This window comes from Streptopelia decaocto (genome assembly GCF_964273445.1).
Source record: "Streptopelia decaocto genome assembly, chromosome: 2".
Classification (NCBI taxonomy): Eukaryota; Metazoa; Chordata; class Aves; order Columbiformes; family Columbidae; genus Streptopelia; species Streptopelia decaocto.
The window spans coordinates 161,258,876-161,272,162 of NC_138655.1; the positions used below are offsets into that span (position 1 = coordinate 161,258,876).

General features: G+C 46.5%; 1 protein-coding gene across 1 annotated transcript in view; it reads right to left on the reverse strand.

Moving 5' to 3' along the window:
* WNT3A (Wnt family member 3A) overlaps nucleotides 1-13,287 on the reverse strand; it is a gene marked incomplete at both ends in the record, with an annotated part of 90,272 nt that overhangs the window by 4,550 nt on the left and 72,435 nt on the right. The gene's annotated exons all lie outside the window — the stretch shown is intronic.

Genomic DNA, 13,287 nt, shown 5'->3' on the forward strand with positions numbered 1-13,287 from the left:
ACACTGTGCTGAAATGAAAACCAAACATTTAAAACTGCTTTGCGAATGGGCAATATACCAGAATATCAGTTTTTATTCTCCAACCCCCCAGTTTTGGTCTCATTATGTTTCTTCACTCACTTGAAAAGACCCTGGAGTTCAACACCACATCTCAGAAAACACGACTGCTATGTTTTTTAGCTTCAGAACAATGGCATTTTTATCGTGAACAAGGCTATTCTCAAATCCTTGAGGTAGTTCTAAGAAGACACATGGATTCTGATAACTGGTCTCCCTTAGCCTACACCATTCCCCTCATTAACTCGTCTCATGCCTATACACCAGTTAGCCACGAAAGCAGGTTGTCTCTGACACCTTTCAGATCCATAAAGGCAGGTCAGGTTTTCAGTTGATGCATCTTCTCCAGTTTCTCCTGAGCTTTGCATCAGCTGACGAGGTGCCTCCTCAAAACCACTCAAACCTTCTCTGCAACATATATTGCTGATCTGAGCTTTCCCTCAGCATTTTGGCTTAATCTTTACCTTCAAGATGCTTCCAGGCTTTACTAACACTAGGAGAGTTTAATATGCCAAGCCAAAAAGCCAGAATGTTCTGGGGGAGAAATCAAAACTGCATGCTTGCAGAGCAGTCCAGGCTAGATTGAAGGCTTAAGCAAGAACTTGTGCAGCACTACTTCGCTTTGGGAAGACTACCAAATACAACAATATGCAAATCAAATAATGTGCATGAACTTACAAGCCGAAGGTATGAGCAATGTCCTGGAATATGATGTTGATGCTCATCATGAGGCTAGTAAGTCACTGAGGTCTAGAACCAAAAAAAGGAAAGTGCAGGAACCCTCAGCTCCACAATGTGATTTTGAAAAACCCTTGTTCAGCATCTGTCCAGCCTGGAGGATCCCAGGTTCCTGCAACTGATGACCATACAGTTCCTGAGCTGTGTGAAAGCTCAGCTTTTCAGCGTGAACAGATGAGTCCAGTTCTAACAGGACTGGGGACTTAGCATCTTGCACTTGCCTAAGCCCAGATGGAATCCAGAAACCAAATCTTGGGGGTAGGAGGCTTGGTGTGGTGTCTCCGAGGGCACTAATTACCAGCCCTGTGGTCTGTAAAAGGCAAAGGCTTCTTGCAGAAGCCAGTCAGATAAACTGGTGGGATGAATGCTGAGGATATAGTGCCTGACCAGAAAATAGCTAACACACCTTCCACCTCCTTCCATTGTGGCCCAGTTAATCTTGAAACCTTTTGATATGCTGCTGTGCCATGGACAGGAAAGGAAGAGGATAATTCTTCTTCTTCTTCTTCTTCTTCTTCTTCTTCTTCTTCTTCTTCTTCTTCTTCTTCTTCTTCTTCTTCTTCTTCATCTTCTTCCTCTTCTTCTTCTTCTCCTTCTTCTTCTTCTTCTCCTTCTTCTTCTTCTTCTCCTCCTCCTCCTTCTTCTTCTTCTTCTTCTTCTTCTTCTTCTTCTTTTCTTCCTCCTCTTCTTCTTCTTCTTCTTTTCTTCTTCCTCTTCTTCTTCTTCTTCTTCTTCTTCTTCTTCTTCGTCTTCTCCTTCTCCTTCTTCTTCTTTCCCCTTCTGTCTGACAGCTGTAGAGGCTAAAGGACATTTCTCTCATCTCCTGTGAATCACCCCTTCCTCTACTCAGAAGGAGAGACCTGGTCCAGGCCTTCAACTACCTGGGAACGTGCCATAGGTGCTGAATTGATGTTTCAAATGCCATGGAGAGCCCTTGTGGTTTGCCACACTGAGACAGACAAGAAAGCTACTGCAGCCATGGTGTTTGTGTAGAAAAATTTGCATGAGGATGAGAAGAATGGTCTTGGCTCAGGAGCCCAAAGGCGGTGGATCCCACCTGGACTTCAGCAGGAGCAATTAGCTCAGAACAGAGGTGATTCTCTGTGCATACAAGTGCAGAGCTCACCAAAATCCAGGGAGCTTTAGGCAATGTAGCCAGAGAGTCTGCAGAATTTCTGCATTTGCCATGGTCTGGAGCACAAGTGTGATGGGAGCAGCTGAGGGACCTGAGGGGTTCAGCTGGAGAACAGGAGCTGAGGGGAGACCTCCTGATCTCTGAACTGCCTGAAAGGAGCTTGGAGCCAGGGGGGGTGTTGATATCTTCTCCCAGGTAATAAGTGATAGGATGAGAGGAAATGGCTTTAAGTTGCACCAGGGGAGGTTGAGGTTGGATCTTGGGAACAGGCTGCACAGGGCAGTGGTGGAGTCACCATTCCTGGAGGGGTTGAACAGATGCGGAAATGAGGTTCTCAGGGACATGGGTTAGTGCCAGAGTTGCGTTAACGGTTGGACTGGATGATCTTGAGGGTCTCTTCCAACCAAAATGATTCTGTGACTTGGTTGCAGCTGAACAAGGGGTTACGGAAGCACTGCTTTGGTTGTAGATACCCAATTCTGCCTAAATCCCAGATCTGTTACCTAAACTCTCCACTGGTGCTAGTCCTTACTGAAAGCCTACCGCTCCAGAAGGGTACTGATAGGATTTTCTCTAAGAAGCACCGGTTCTACTCAGCTCTCCTCTTCCCAGAAAGAGCTCAATGTCTTTTTACAGCCTGTACATGCCGTAATCACTCCCCTGCTTTTGAAATGCAGCCACCCCTGGGGTGGAGTGCAGCCACCACTTAACAGCACACAACAGGAAGCAAATAGCATCGTATCTGATTGTAACTACCTGGGGAATGTAGGCAGGCAGAGAGAAGAAGCTGAAATCTGGCCCCGGGGCACTGAGGTTAGGAGTTTGTCTCTCTTGAGAAAGTTGCAGCCTGATCTCTTCTTAATGACTCCACGAAATTAGGGCACACTGGGTTTACATCTCCTACCCCTAACTTAAGGCACCGAGTTCAATATTGACGCAGATGAAAGAGTGCCGTGGCGTGAATCATGTCCTGCCACCCCCTAAGTTATAGGACTGTCCTCCAATTACTAGAGCAGACCTGACCCTGCTGAGCTCTGAAGAGCTCCCCAGGTTGTAGCCGGAGGCGGTGTGGCTGCAGGAATGGAGAAGGAGTGTATAGAGATACAGATAAGCAGAAGGAAAGCATGCACTTGTAATGGAAATGAGGGGTTATTAAGGTGCCATATAAAAATGCAAGAGACTTTAGCAAAGATAACAGGAAAGTGCAGTATATTTGTCAGGTCGCCTCATTCCTCTCTGGGTGGTTCGGGTAGCAGGAGACAAGCAGCTCGTTAGGACTTGAAGAGAGCTTCTGGAAAGTCATCTGGCAACAGAAGGTTAATAAGGACTAATACTTCATGGGGATGTTGACTTAAGAGCATTTTAACCACTTTTTTTTTCCCTTTCTTTCTTTTGCAGTGCAGCACAAGGTCACCAAAGCTCTGGCTTCAGCTTGTTTAATTCCTGCTTGCTCCTGACTTTCCCTGCAGGGCTTAGAGACTTGAACTGCTGGTGTTCCAAGGTAGCCTGTTCTGGACCCTTTTTGGGGGATGTCTGCCAGTGAAAAAGGTGCTGAGACATATGTAAGGCCTTTAGGGATGCTTTGTAGCTGCCCCCTCATGCAGAGCTCTCCAAGTCACTGGTCGTTTCCAGAGATCAATTCCTAAGGAGCCCAGTCTGGGAAGCTGAGAGCCTGAATGTCCCATGCAGAACACTTCTGATCACCCTCCCTCAGCAGAAGAAACATGTTGGGATGCAAAAACACATGGCTGGGCTGCATCAATATGAGAATTCAGAGGCCTGAGGATGGGGTGACCTAAGATTTGATGTCCTGCTTTCTCAGGGCTTTTATATGTGACTTTGGGCAAATCCTTTAGTCAGTTCTTGCCTCTACTTGCTTATCCATACACCTGAGAACAATCCTCTCTCTCTCCTCAGGAGCCTGCATGTCTTCAGGATTGTGGGAAGAAGGTGTTGGAGCTAAATAGCAGGTCATCAAGTTATCGGATGAGGAAGACAAATGAATAATCACAGAAATATCTCAACTGTCTAATATATGAAAGCCGCTTTCATGTGTTCTTCTGCCCAGACAATGACTTATTTTCCCTGAATCTTTATCTGAATGACTAAATGATTAACCCCAGGTCAGGTAGATATCCCAGAAATGGGATGGACCACGGTGGTGTAAAAGGATGAACATGATGGTTTATTTTGGTCTTTAAAAGCTACAGTCTCTTTTTACCACCTTTGTACCATAGTGCTGAGCCCTGTTGTCCACATGTTTGACACCCTAAATCTTTCCCTGCACAGTGTCCTGGTGGTAACAGCAGGTTCTGGGGATGGGGCAATGCAGGTTGCAAGTCCTGTGTCCTGGACCACAGCTTGAAGAGCTGGATGGTATTTTAGAAAGGGGGCACCACTGTTTCCACTGACTGCTCTTTAAAAGAGAGAAGTGAGATCTGTGCAGAGAAAGAAAGGAAGAAGAAAAGAAAACAAAGAAAGGAAGAAAGGACAGAATCATAGAATGACCTGAGTTGGAAGGGACCCACAAGGATCATGGAGTCCAACTCCTGTCCCTCCACGGGACAACTCCACAGTTCACACCATGTGTCTGAGGACGTTGTCCAGTCTCTTCTTGAACACTGTCAGGTTGGGGCCGTGACACCTCCCTGGGGAGCCTGTTCCAGTGTCCAGCACCCTCTGGGTGAAGAACCTTTTCCTCATGTCCATCCTGACCCTCCCCTGGCACATCATCTGCCATTCCCTCAGGTTCTTTCGTTGGTCACTAAAGAGGAGAGTTGAGTTCCTACCCTTCCTCCTCCCCTTGTGAGGAAGCTGCAACCACCATCAGGTCTGCCTCAGTCTCCTCCAAGCTGAACAAGCCCAGTGACCTTAGCTGCTCCTGAAACAGCTTCCCCTCCAAACCCTTCACCAGGAGGGGAAGGAAGGAAGGAAGGAAGGAAGGAAGGAAGGAAGGAAGGAAGGAAGGAAGGAAGGAAGGAAGGAAGGAAGGAAGGAAGGAAGGAAGGAAGGAAGGAAGGAAGGAAGGAAGGAAGGAAGGAAGGAAGGAAGGAAGGAAGGAAGGAAGGAAGGAAGGAAGGAAGGAAGGAAGGAAGGAAGGAAGGAAGGAAGGAAGGAAGGAAGGAAGGAAGGAAGGAAGGAAGGAAGGAAGGAAGGAAGGAGGGAAGGAAGGAAGGCAAAGAGAGGAAGGGAGCAAGATGTCTTGCTTGAGGTGGTTCTCGATGGTACATCTTGCGAGGAGGGAAGCAGACCTCAGCAGCTGGAGAACAGATAGCCAAGCAGTAGAGATGGATCCTGCTCTAAGTGTTTTCCACTCAACACACAACCGTTCTAGATGGTCCTCCTGAGTCTGTGGAAACTCCTTTGCAAATGGAACCTGGATGTCTCCAGGGCAGCTACTGGCTCTGCTGTGTGGAGACAAATCTTCAATTCCAACAGCTCTTTACTGCCCCTGACCCTGGCACCATCCCTTTTGAAACATAGCCCTTGGAGTAGAACAATGACTTAATGCCTTTTTTTTTTTTTTTTTTTGGTCTGGATAATATGTAAACGACACAGAAAAGAACAGAATTGTCTCAGATTGTTCTGGAAGACATATAGTGAAGGAAAAAGTTCCCACATCTTAAGCACTCCTCCCAGCCATCATTAGCATATCTACTCCTGAATAGAGGATCCTTCTCCCCGTTCCACACTAGGAAAGACACTGCAATGGTGTGGCTGCAACATACGAACTTCTGACATGACAGACGTCTTGACTGCTCTTGGGAGAGTCACTTAGCAAGCTGGGTAAAACAGAGAAAATCTCATATCTTATAGAACTGCAGGGAGGACACACATTTTTCTCCTCTCAACTTCCTTTTTCAAAACTAAAAGACACGAGAAAGCTACTTGTTGCATCAGCTATTTCAGACACCCATCTCTGAGGGGCAGAAGGTGTAAAGCCTTTCCAACATTTGTCTGGCAGGGCATGTACCCAGGGAGTTTGAGGAAGGGCTTCAGTTCCCTCCTTGGCACAAGGGGACACAAACTCATAGCTCTCACGCTAGGATTTGCACAACAGTTGACACATTGACTCTGGGTTTAAAAAACAAAAAAACCCCAACAAACCAAAGCAAACCAAACCCAAATAAACCCTGAGAACCAAGAAACTGGAAATAAAACTGGGGCCAGACTAGTGTTTCTGATATTTGGAGCCAGCACAGCCCTGTCCTTTACACTGAAGGCCTGTCCTGACAGCTTGTTGTGGTTGGGGTCCTTCTTGCAGGGATTGTAGGGGAGGAAGGAGTTGTCTAGTGGATGAAGATGGTGAGGAATTTGTGAATCGAGCTTTGAGAGTTTTGGAAGCCCAGTCTGTGACTCAGGGTGAGGTGAATTTTGTTTTTTGACTGTAGTATAAAGAGGACCAGCCAGCTGCAATGAGCAATCTGTGGTTTCCTCCTTGTATCCATCAAGAGAGCCATCTTGGTGAGATATGGGAGGGGAGCTGTGCCGTTCCCTTGTGGGGAGGGTCACCCATAAACACCTCCATGGTGAAAGCTAAGCCAGAAGGGCTTGAATGAAATACCATGTTGCATGATTTTGGATGGAAAAGAAGGATGCCAGAAAAAATTAATACCAAACGCTCCTCACCGTGCATGCGTGAGTTGAAGTACTGATGGTGCAGGTCAATGCCTGCTCCTTGTTTCCAACTACACTGAAGCCGAGGTTGGAGGAAGGCCTCATCTCTGAAGGGTACCTCTCAGAGCTACCTTGAGCCAAAGCCTCATCAGATGCTAAGTAGATGATGACCCCCCAGGGGAAGTGGGTTGTTTTAGGCTCACACTGACAGCCTTGCTGGCTCAGCTACCTCCTGAATAACAGAAGTGAAATCCAATGGGACTGGTGAATCAGAGCTCACAGGAGCTGCAAAAATACACTCAGAGATCACTACGGCATGAACAACATTTCCTGTTGGCCCTGAAATCTGTGTGCAAGGTAGGCAGGGACCATGTGCAGCAATGAAGCCTTGTATGTGCCAGACACCAGGAGAAGAAGATCCTCCAGTCCTCTCAGTCCTGCTGGTCTCTGTGCTAAACTTGACAAAGCCATTAGATCCCTCAGAGCCAAGAACCAATGAATCAGGACATGGGAATGATGTCCTCCACCTTACGATGCGGTTGGCACTAAAGGGAGCTTGTAAGAAAGGTGGGACAGACTTTTTAGTGGGGTTGTGATATGAAAGGGGTGATGATTTTAAACTAAAAGAGGGGAGACTCAGACTAGAAGGAAGACATTTTTGACACTGAGGGTGGTGAGAGCCTGGCCCAGGTTGGCCAGAGAGGTGGTGGATGAACCATCCCTGGAGACATCCCAGGCCAGGCTGGACGGGGCTCTGAGCAACCTGAGCTGATGAAGATGTCCCTGCTCACGGCAGGGCTGGCACTGGGGGAGCTTTGAAGGTCCCTTCCAATCCAAACTATTCTATGATTCTAAGAAGTGAAGAGTCACATCTCAGAACACAAGACATATTTCTCCCCAGGGAAAGGAGGAGGGAAGGTGGGAAAGAAAACGTTAAAATGCGCTTTTTTTTTTTTTGCCAGATCACAAGGAAACAAATCGTTTGCGTATTAAACATTGGCATGGCACCAGGTGAAAACAGAGAACAGGGAACCCTTTGGCAAACGCCAGCTGACAGATCCATCCACACTGCAGAGACAGTGCCCAAGCGCTGGAGGGGAACAACTACTGTTCCCATTCTAGGGGAGGAGGAGGAGGAGGATCACAGAGGTGTCACGGCTGCTGTGAGCCTGACATTGCTTGTGGGGAAAACACTGGGAATGTTGGAAACAAAATGTTGGCTCTCGTGGCCTTGGAGGCAGGCGAGCTTCAGTTTCACCACATTCCTTTCGATTGTAGAAATAGAGGAACCTATCTCAGATAAATCAACTGGAAGGGTTTTACATAAGCTGTCTGGCCCAGCCTCAAGCTTCCTCTAGCAGCTCTCCAGAAAGGCAGAAAGCGCTCATGTTTCCCCTGACCCATCCTCACCAACATCAATGTGTTGGTCTCCTCCAGGAACATCTCCTGGCCTGACACCGAAGGTTCCTCAATGACCCCTTTACCCCAAAATGGGATCTTTGTACCACAATTGCTTTTTTCTTTTGTAGGTGCATCTGCTACCCATTAGGGAAAGTGGAGAGGAGAAAGTTGTGGCCTTGGATGCTCTGAACACAAGGACAAAGGAGGGGAGAAGTCAAGCTTCTTAGTGGGAGAGCAAATCATTCATAGGGCACATCTTACTAGGTGTTGGAGAATGTTCTCCAAAGTCAAAACTGCAGGAAGAGCTCCTGAACTTCCTTAAAGCTTTCATTTCTTTACTTGGTGTCACTCCCAAGTCTAAACACCAAGCAGCCAAGTGGCCTGATGCTGATTTCTATTTGATCACAGAAGCATCGATCAGGAAGTCCTTGTTGTTAGTCTGAGAAGATTCTGGAGGCTTTAGGAAGATTAGAGCCTGGTGGCACCTCACAGGGCTACAAATGCTGTGCTCTCTGGACATAAGTGATTCCAAAACTGCCTCAGTTTCTCCTGTTTGCAAAAATTGGCAAAGTTCACATATCATGACACGTAAATCAAACACTCATTGATTCATTCAGATGGTAATCACTATTGACTGACACCACAGACCACATCTAGCATACTGTCTGTACAGGACAGAGACAGAAAGCTCAGCTTACACTCTGTAGCCTGAGCTTTGATCACCATTTCAGAGTACAATGTCACGGAGGAGAGGGACAAAAGGGAGGACCTTTCTCTGCACCCAGTATTGCATGATGCCTTATTACCCTAGAAGTGATGCTTGTATCACTCTTTTCCATAGGGTCTTCCACAAAAACATCAGTACCCTGAGCTGCCTCTGTCCTGACCTGTGTGGACATGGCTACTTTCTCGTCTGGGCTTATAGCCATTGCAAGTCTCAGAAATAGCTCCAGGACTTTCCAGAGCAGCTCTTCATTGCACAGAGAAGATGTGTTCAGAGCTATATAAACTCACACAATCTTGTACAGAATCACAGAATCATTTTGGTTGGAAAAGACCCTCAAGATCATCGAGTCCAACTGTTACCCCACCGCTGGCACTACCCCATGTCCCTGAGAACCTCATCTCCGTCTGTTCAACCCCTCCAGGGATGATGACTCCAGCACTGCCCTGGGCAGCCTGTTCCAATGCCCCACAGCCCTTTGGGGAAGAAATTGTTCCTCAGATCCAACCTCAACCTCTCCTGGTGCAACTTGAGGCCGTTTCTTTGTGTCCCTGTCTCCCCTCATCTCCTGTTCTCCAGCTGAACCCCCCAGGTCCCTCAGCTGCTCCCATCACACTTGTGCTCCAGTCCCTCACCAGCTCCATTCCCTTCTCTCAACTTGCTCCAGCACCTCAAGGGCTTTCTTGGCTTGAGGGGCCCAAAAATGCCCCCATTATTTGAGGTTGGGCCTCCCCAGTGCCCAGCACAGGGATGCAATTGCATGGGATCCTTTGGAATAGAACAGACCTGAAATAATCACATGGGATCCCTTGAGTGCAGAAGGATCACTAACTCCATTCCTCAAAGATGTGTTTCTAAGACTACAATTTCACTGTAGATTTACAGACTGACCTGAATGATTTGGAACCACACACTAGTGAAACCCAAATACCCACTGCTGTTATCTGGTGTGTAGCCTTGTCTCAGGTCCCCCAGTCTTTAGCAGAATTTCCCAAGTGGTTTTTTCACCAAATCTGGGGAAGCCTGCTTTAAGAAACACCAGTCCCTGGGGGCTGCAGGTAATTGAGCCTTTCAAGCCTAACCCTGACATGGGGTGGCTCTAAGAGCAGATGCAGTGATAGGAGAAATGCAGCTTCGGAGCACTCACAATGGAGCAAGTGATGTCAGCCAGGAGCTGCCCCACGGGTCCATGCCCAGCTGATTCTGCACTGTTTCTCATAAAAATCCATCTCCGGGGTTTGTTTGAAAAATCAGGCCCCCAAATGCAAAGACTTATGCAAATGCGAAGCATAATAACAAGAAGCTAACCACGCTTTTGCATATCTTAAAGGAAAGGTTAGGTTTGGGTCCCATCTGTGTTTTGAACGAAGTTCTGGTTGAGCTCTTGTTTCCTCTGAACCAGCGTGCTAGTGTCAACACATCCCTGGGAAGATGAAAGGCCCTAAAAAGACATTTGATCAGATTAGCTGTGATTCAGATCATTGGAGGGAAATTATTAAATGGGCAATTCCTGCCAGGGAACATGAAGGTGATACAGATAAGGGGGAATGCTGGATTGAAGGAGGTTGGATTAACACAGTTTGTAAAATCCTGAAGGCCAAGTTCCCCTTAAACACCTAAAGAGCACTTCTTTTTCTTTTTCTTTCTTTTTCTTTCTTTTTCTTTCTTTTTCTTTTTTCTTTTTCTTTTTCTTTTTCTTTTTCTTTCTTTTCCTTTCTTTTTCTTTTTCTTTTTCTTTTTCTTTTTCTTTTTCTTTTTCTTTTTCTTTTTCTTTTTCTTTTTCTTTTTCTTTTTCTTTTTCTTTTTCTTTTTCTTTTTCTTTTTCTTTTTCTTTTTCTTTTTCTTTTTCTTTCTCTTTTTCTTTCTCTTTTTCTTTCTCTTTTTCTTTCTCTTTTTCTTTCTCTTTTTCTTTCTCTTTTTCTTTCTCTTTCTCTTCTTCTTTCTCTTCTTCTTTCTCCTTTTCTTCTTCTTTCTCTTTTTTCTTTTTTCTTTTTTCTTTTTTCTTTTTTCTTTTTTCTTTTTTCTTTTTTCTTTTTTCTTTTTTCTTTTTTCTTTTTTCTTTTTTCTTTTTTCTTTTCTTTTTTCTTTTCCTTTTTCATTTTCTCTTTCTTTTTCTCTTTCTTTTTATTCCTTCTCCTTCTCCTTCTCTTCCTTTTCCTTCTCCTTCTTTTCCCTTATACCATGTCATTTTCCCTTTTCCCTTTTCCTTTATGCACTTTTTTCTTTTTTCTTGCTGTTTGCTTTTGTTTATCCTTGCACCCAGCACAACAGAGCTGCAATCTCCGGCACTGTCCTCTCGCTTCCAAACCTTTCAGATTCTACCCAAAACAAGTAGAGTCAGATTGTCAGATGCTGGAGCATCCTGGGAGCCTCGTACATGGCTCTGGGATCAGGGCTGGTGCTCCCTGCTGCCCTCCCATTCTGTGTGAGCCGATGGCTGGAATGCAATCCCTAATTAGCTACTGTCAAAATAACCCCAGGTGACCACAGGTAACCAGACCCCCAAGATAGGCAAATCAGCAGGATGGTCTGGTATCAGTAACCAAGCCTAATACCTGCAAAGCAAACACCCCTCTATCTCTCTCTCCATCGCCCTATCTCTCTGTCGATCTAATCACCACCATGTATGTCTCCTTACCTACCCTGCTTAATGCCAGCACATTTTATCTGTCTTTCTGTTGGTTTGGTCATGTGTGAAACACTCGGTGTCTGACCCCACCTCCTGCCATCCCAGAAATGCCTTCTTCGGAATATTCCATTGCCATCTCAAGTCCTGAAACAGCACAGTCCTCTCAGCCCTTCGAACCACCCCAAATTACCCCGACCCCTCGTCTCCCCAACGCCCGACATCCCTGGGAGGCTCTAGACAAAAGGAGGCTGTGCACCAATTGGGGGTTATTAGCAGAGATACAGCGTGCTCATTGTGGCAGGACGGGGTCCTTAATGAAAGGGGAAGGTGGAAAAGGAGCTGGGGTGAAGTTCTTCAGGGTGTGCTCCAGGTTAAAGGATCATGGGGGTCCCTTCTAGCCGCCCCCCCCCCCCCCCCAAAAAAAAGGAAACAACCCCAAAAGGCAAACCCCAAAGAGTGCTATGAAGAACGGTTCCGTTGTTTAAAATTATACAGGGAAGGAAAAAAAATATACATATAATTGTATTCTGTTATCAGAAGCAACATGGTCGAACAAAAGGATCGCCTTTGCCCACCTGAGAATGGAATGTGAGGCTCCATTTCGCTGCTCTGATCATATTTGACAGCCCCCCTCGAGACTGCCTGGTTGGTATGGCAAATCGTCCTTATTACCTGCTGGGGTGAATGAATCCTCCTTTGTGCTGGCACTGTCACGCTGCATTAGGTTGACAATGGCCCGAGATATTTTATATGAAATTTGCCCTCACTTGTGATTAGCCAGCATCAACTAAGTCATAGCAACCTAGAACTATGCATTGGCCGGGCCCCGTTGTCGGCCGAAAGGGAAATCCCTATTCAAATGGTTTAATAAAACAATCTAAAGGGCGTGTGAATCGTGAAAAGCATTTTCACTTTTCTCTTTAGCTTAATCTCATGGTCGCTGGGATATTGTGCTCTGAGCAGACCCCAGCAGGGTGTGGGCTAAGGTCCCCCATCAACTTCTTTTACAGCCTCCTTTTCTGCGAGTTAATGATATACCGGTGTGATTGCCTCCCGCAGCAAGAAGAAACACGCATTTGATGAAAAGGATGGACCTCCTAACACATCCTAAATGGCAACAATTTCTCATCCAAAGGTCACAGGTCATAACCTGGATTTTGAATCACCACCCAGATCTTTTTCAAAAGCCCCTGCTAAAGCTGGGGGATTCTGCGAGGCCGTTTTACACACACAGAGACACACACACACACAGACACCGTGTTATCTCTGGAGGTTCCCGCTCCCCTTGAGTTTAGTGTTTGGAAATAACTGGATTTTTCCCTGGTTTTGGGCTACACTTTGCTGCTTTTCACATCTGCTCAACCCTGGGTTGAAATGCAGGAAAAGCACAAGAAATAGGTGGGCAAAGCAGAGATGCATCATCGCTCTGTGAGATGCCTCCTGAAGCATGAGAGAGTTGGGGTGCTCAGCTAGAGAAGAGAAGCTCTGGAGAGACCTTATTGCGGCCTTTCTGTACTTAAAAGGGGCCTGTAAGAAAGATGGGAACGGACTTTTTAGCAGGGCCTGTTGTGATAGGGCAAGGAGTGATGGTTTTAAATTAAAGGAGGGAGATTCAGGCCAAACATGAAGAAGAAATTTTTTACAGTGAGGGTTAATGAGACCCTGGCCCAGGTTGGCCAGAGAGGTGGTGGATGCGCCATCCCTGGAGACATCCCAGGGCAGGCTGGACACTTCCAACCCAAACTATTCTGTGATTCTGTGATCCCAAGAGGGGCACCCAGAGCTCAGCAGCACCCAGGGTACCAGCAAGACCTTTGGCTGAATCAGCAGCTGGCCATTCACCCCAATTGTGGCACACTCCCAGCCTCCAGCAAAGCTTTGAGGTCTCAAAACTCTCCCTACTCGCTTGCACAGATCGCAAAGCTCCCCCAGTGCTGACCCCTTGATAAGCAGGATCTACCGAGGACAGGAGAGATACAGCCACAG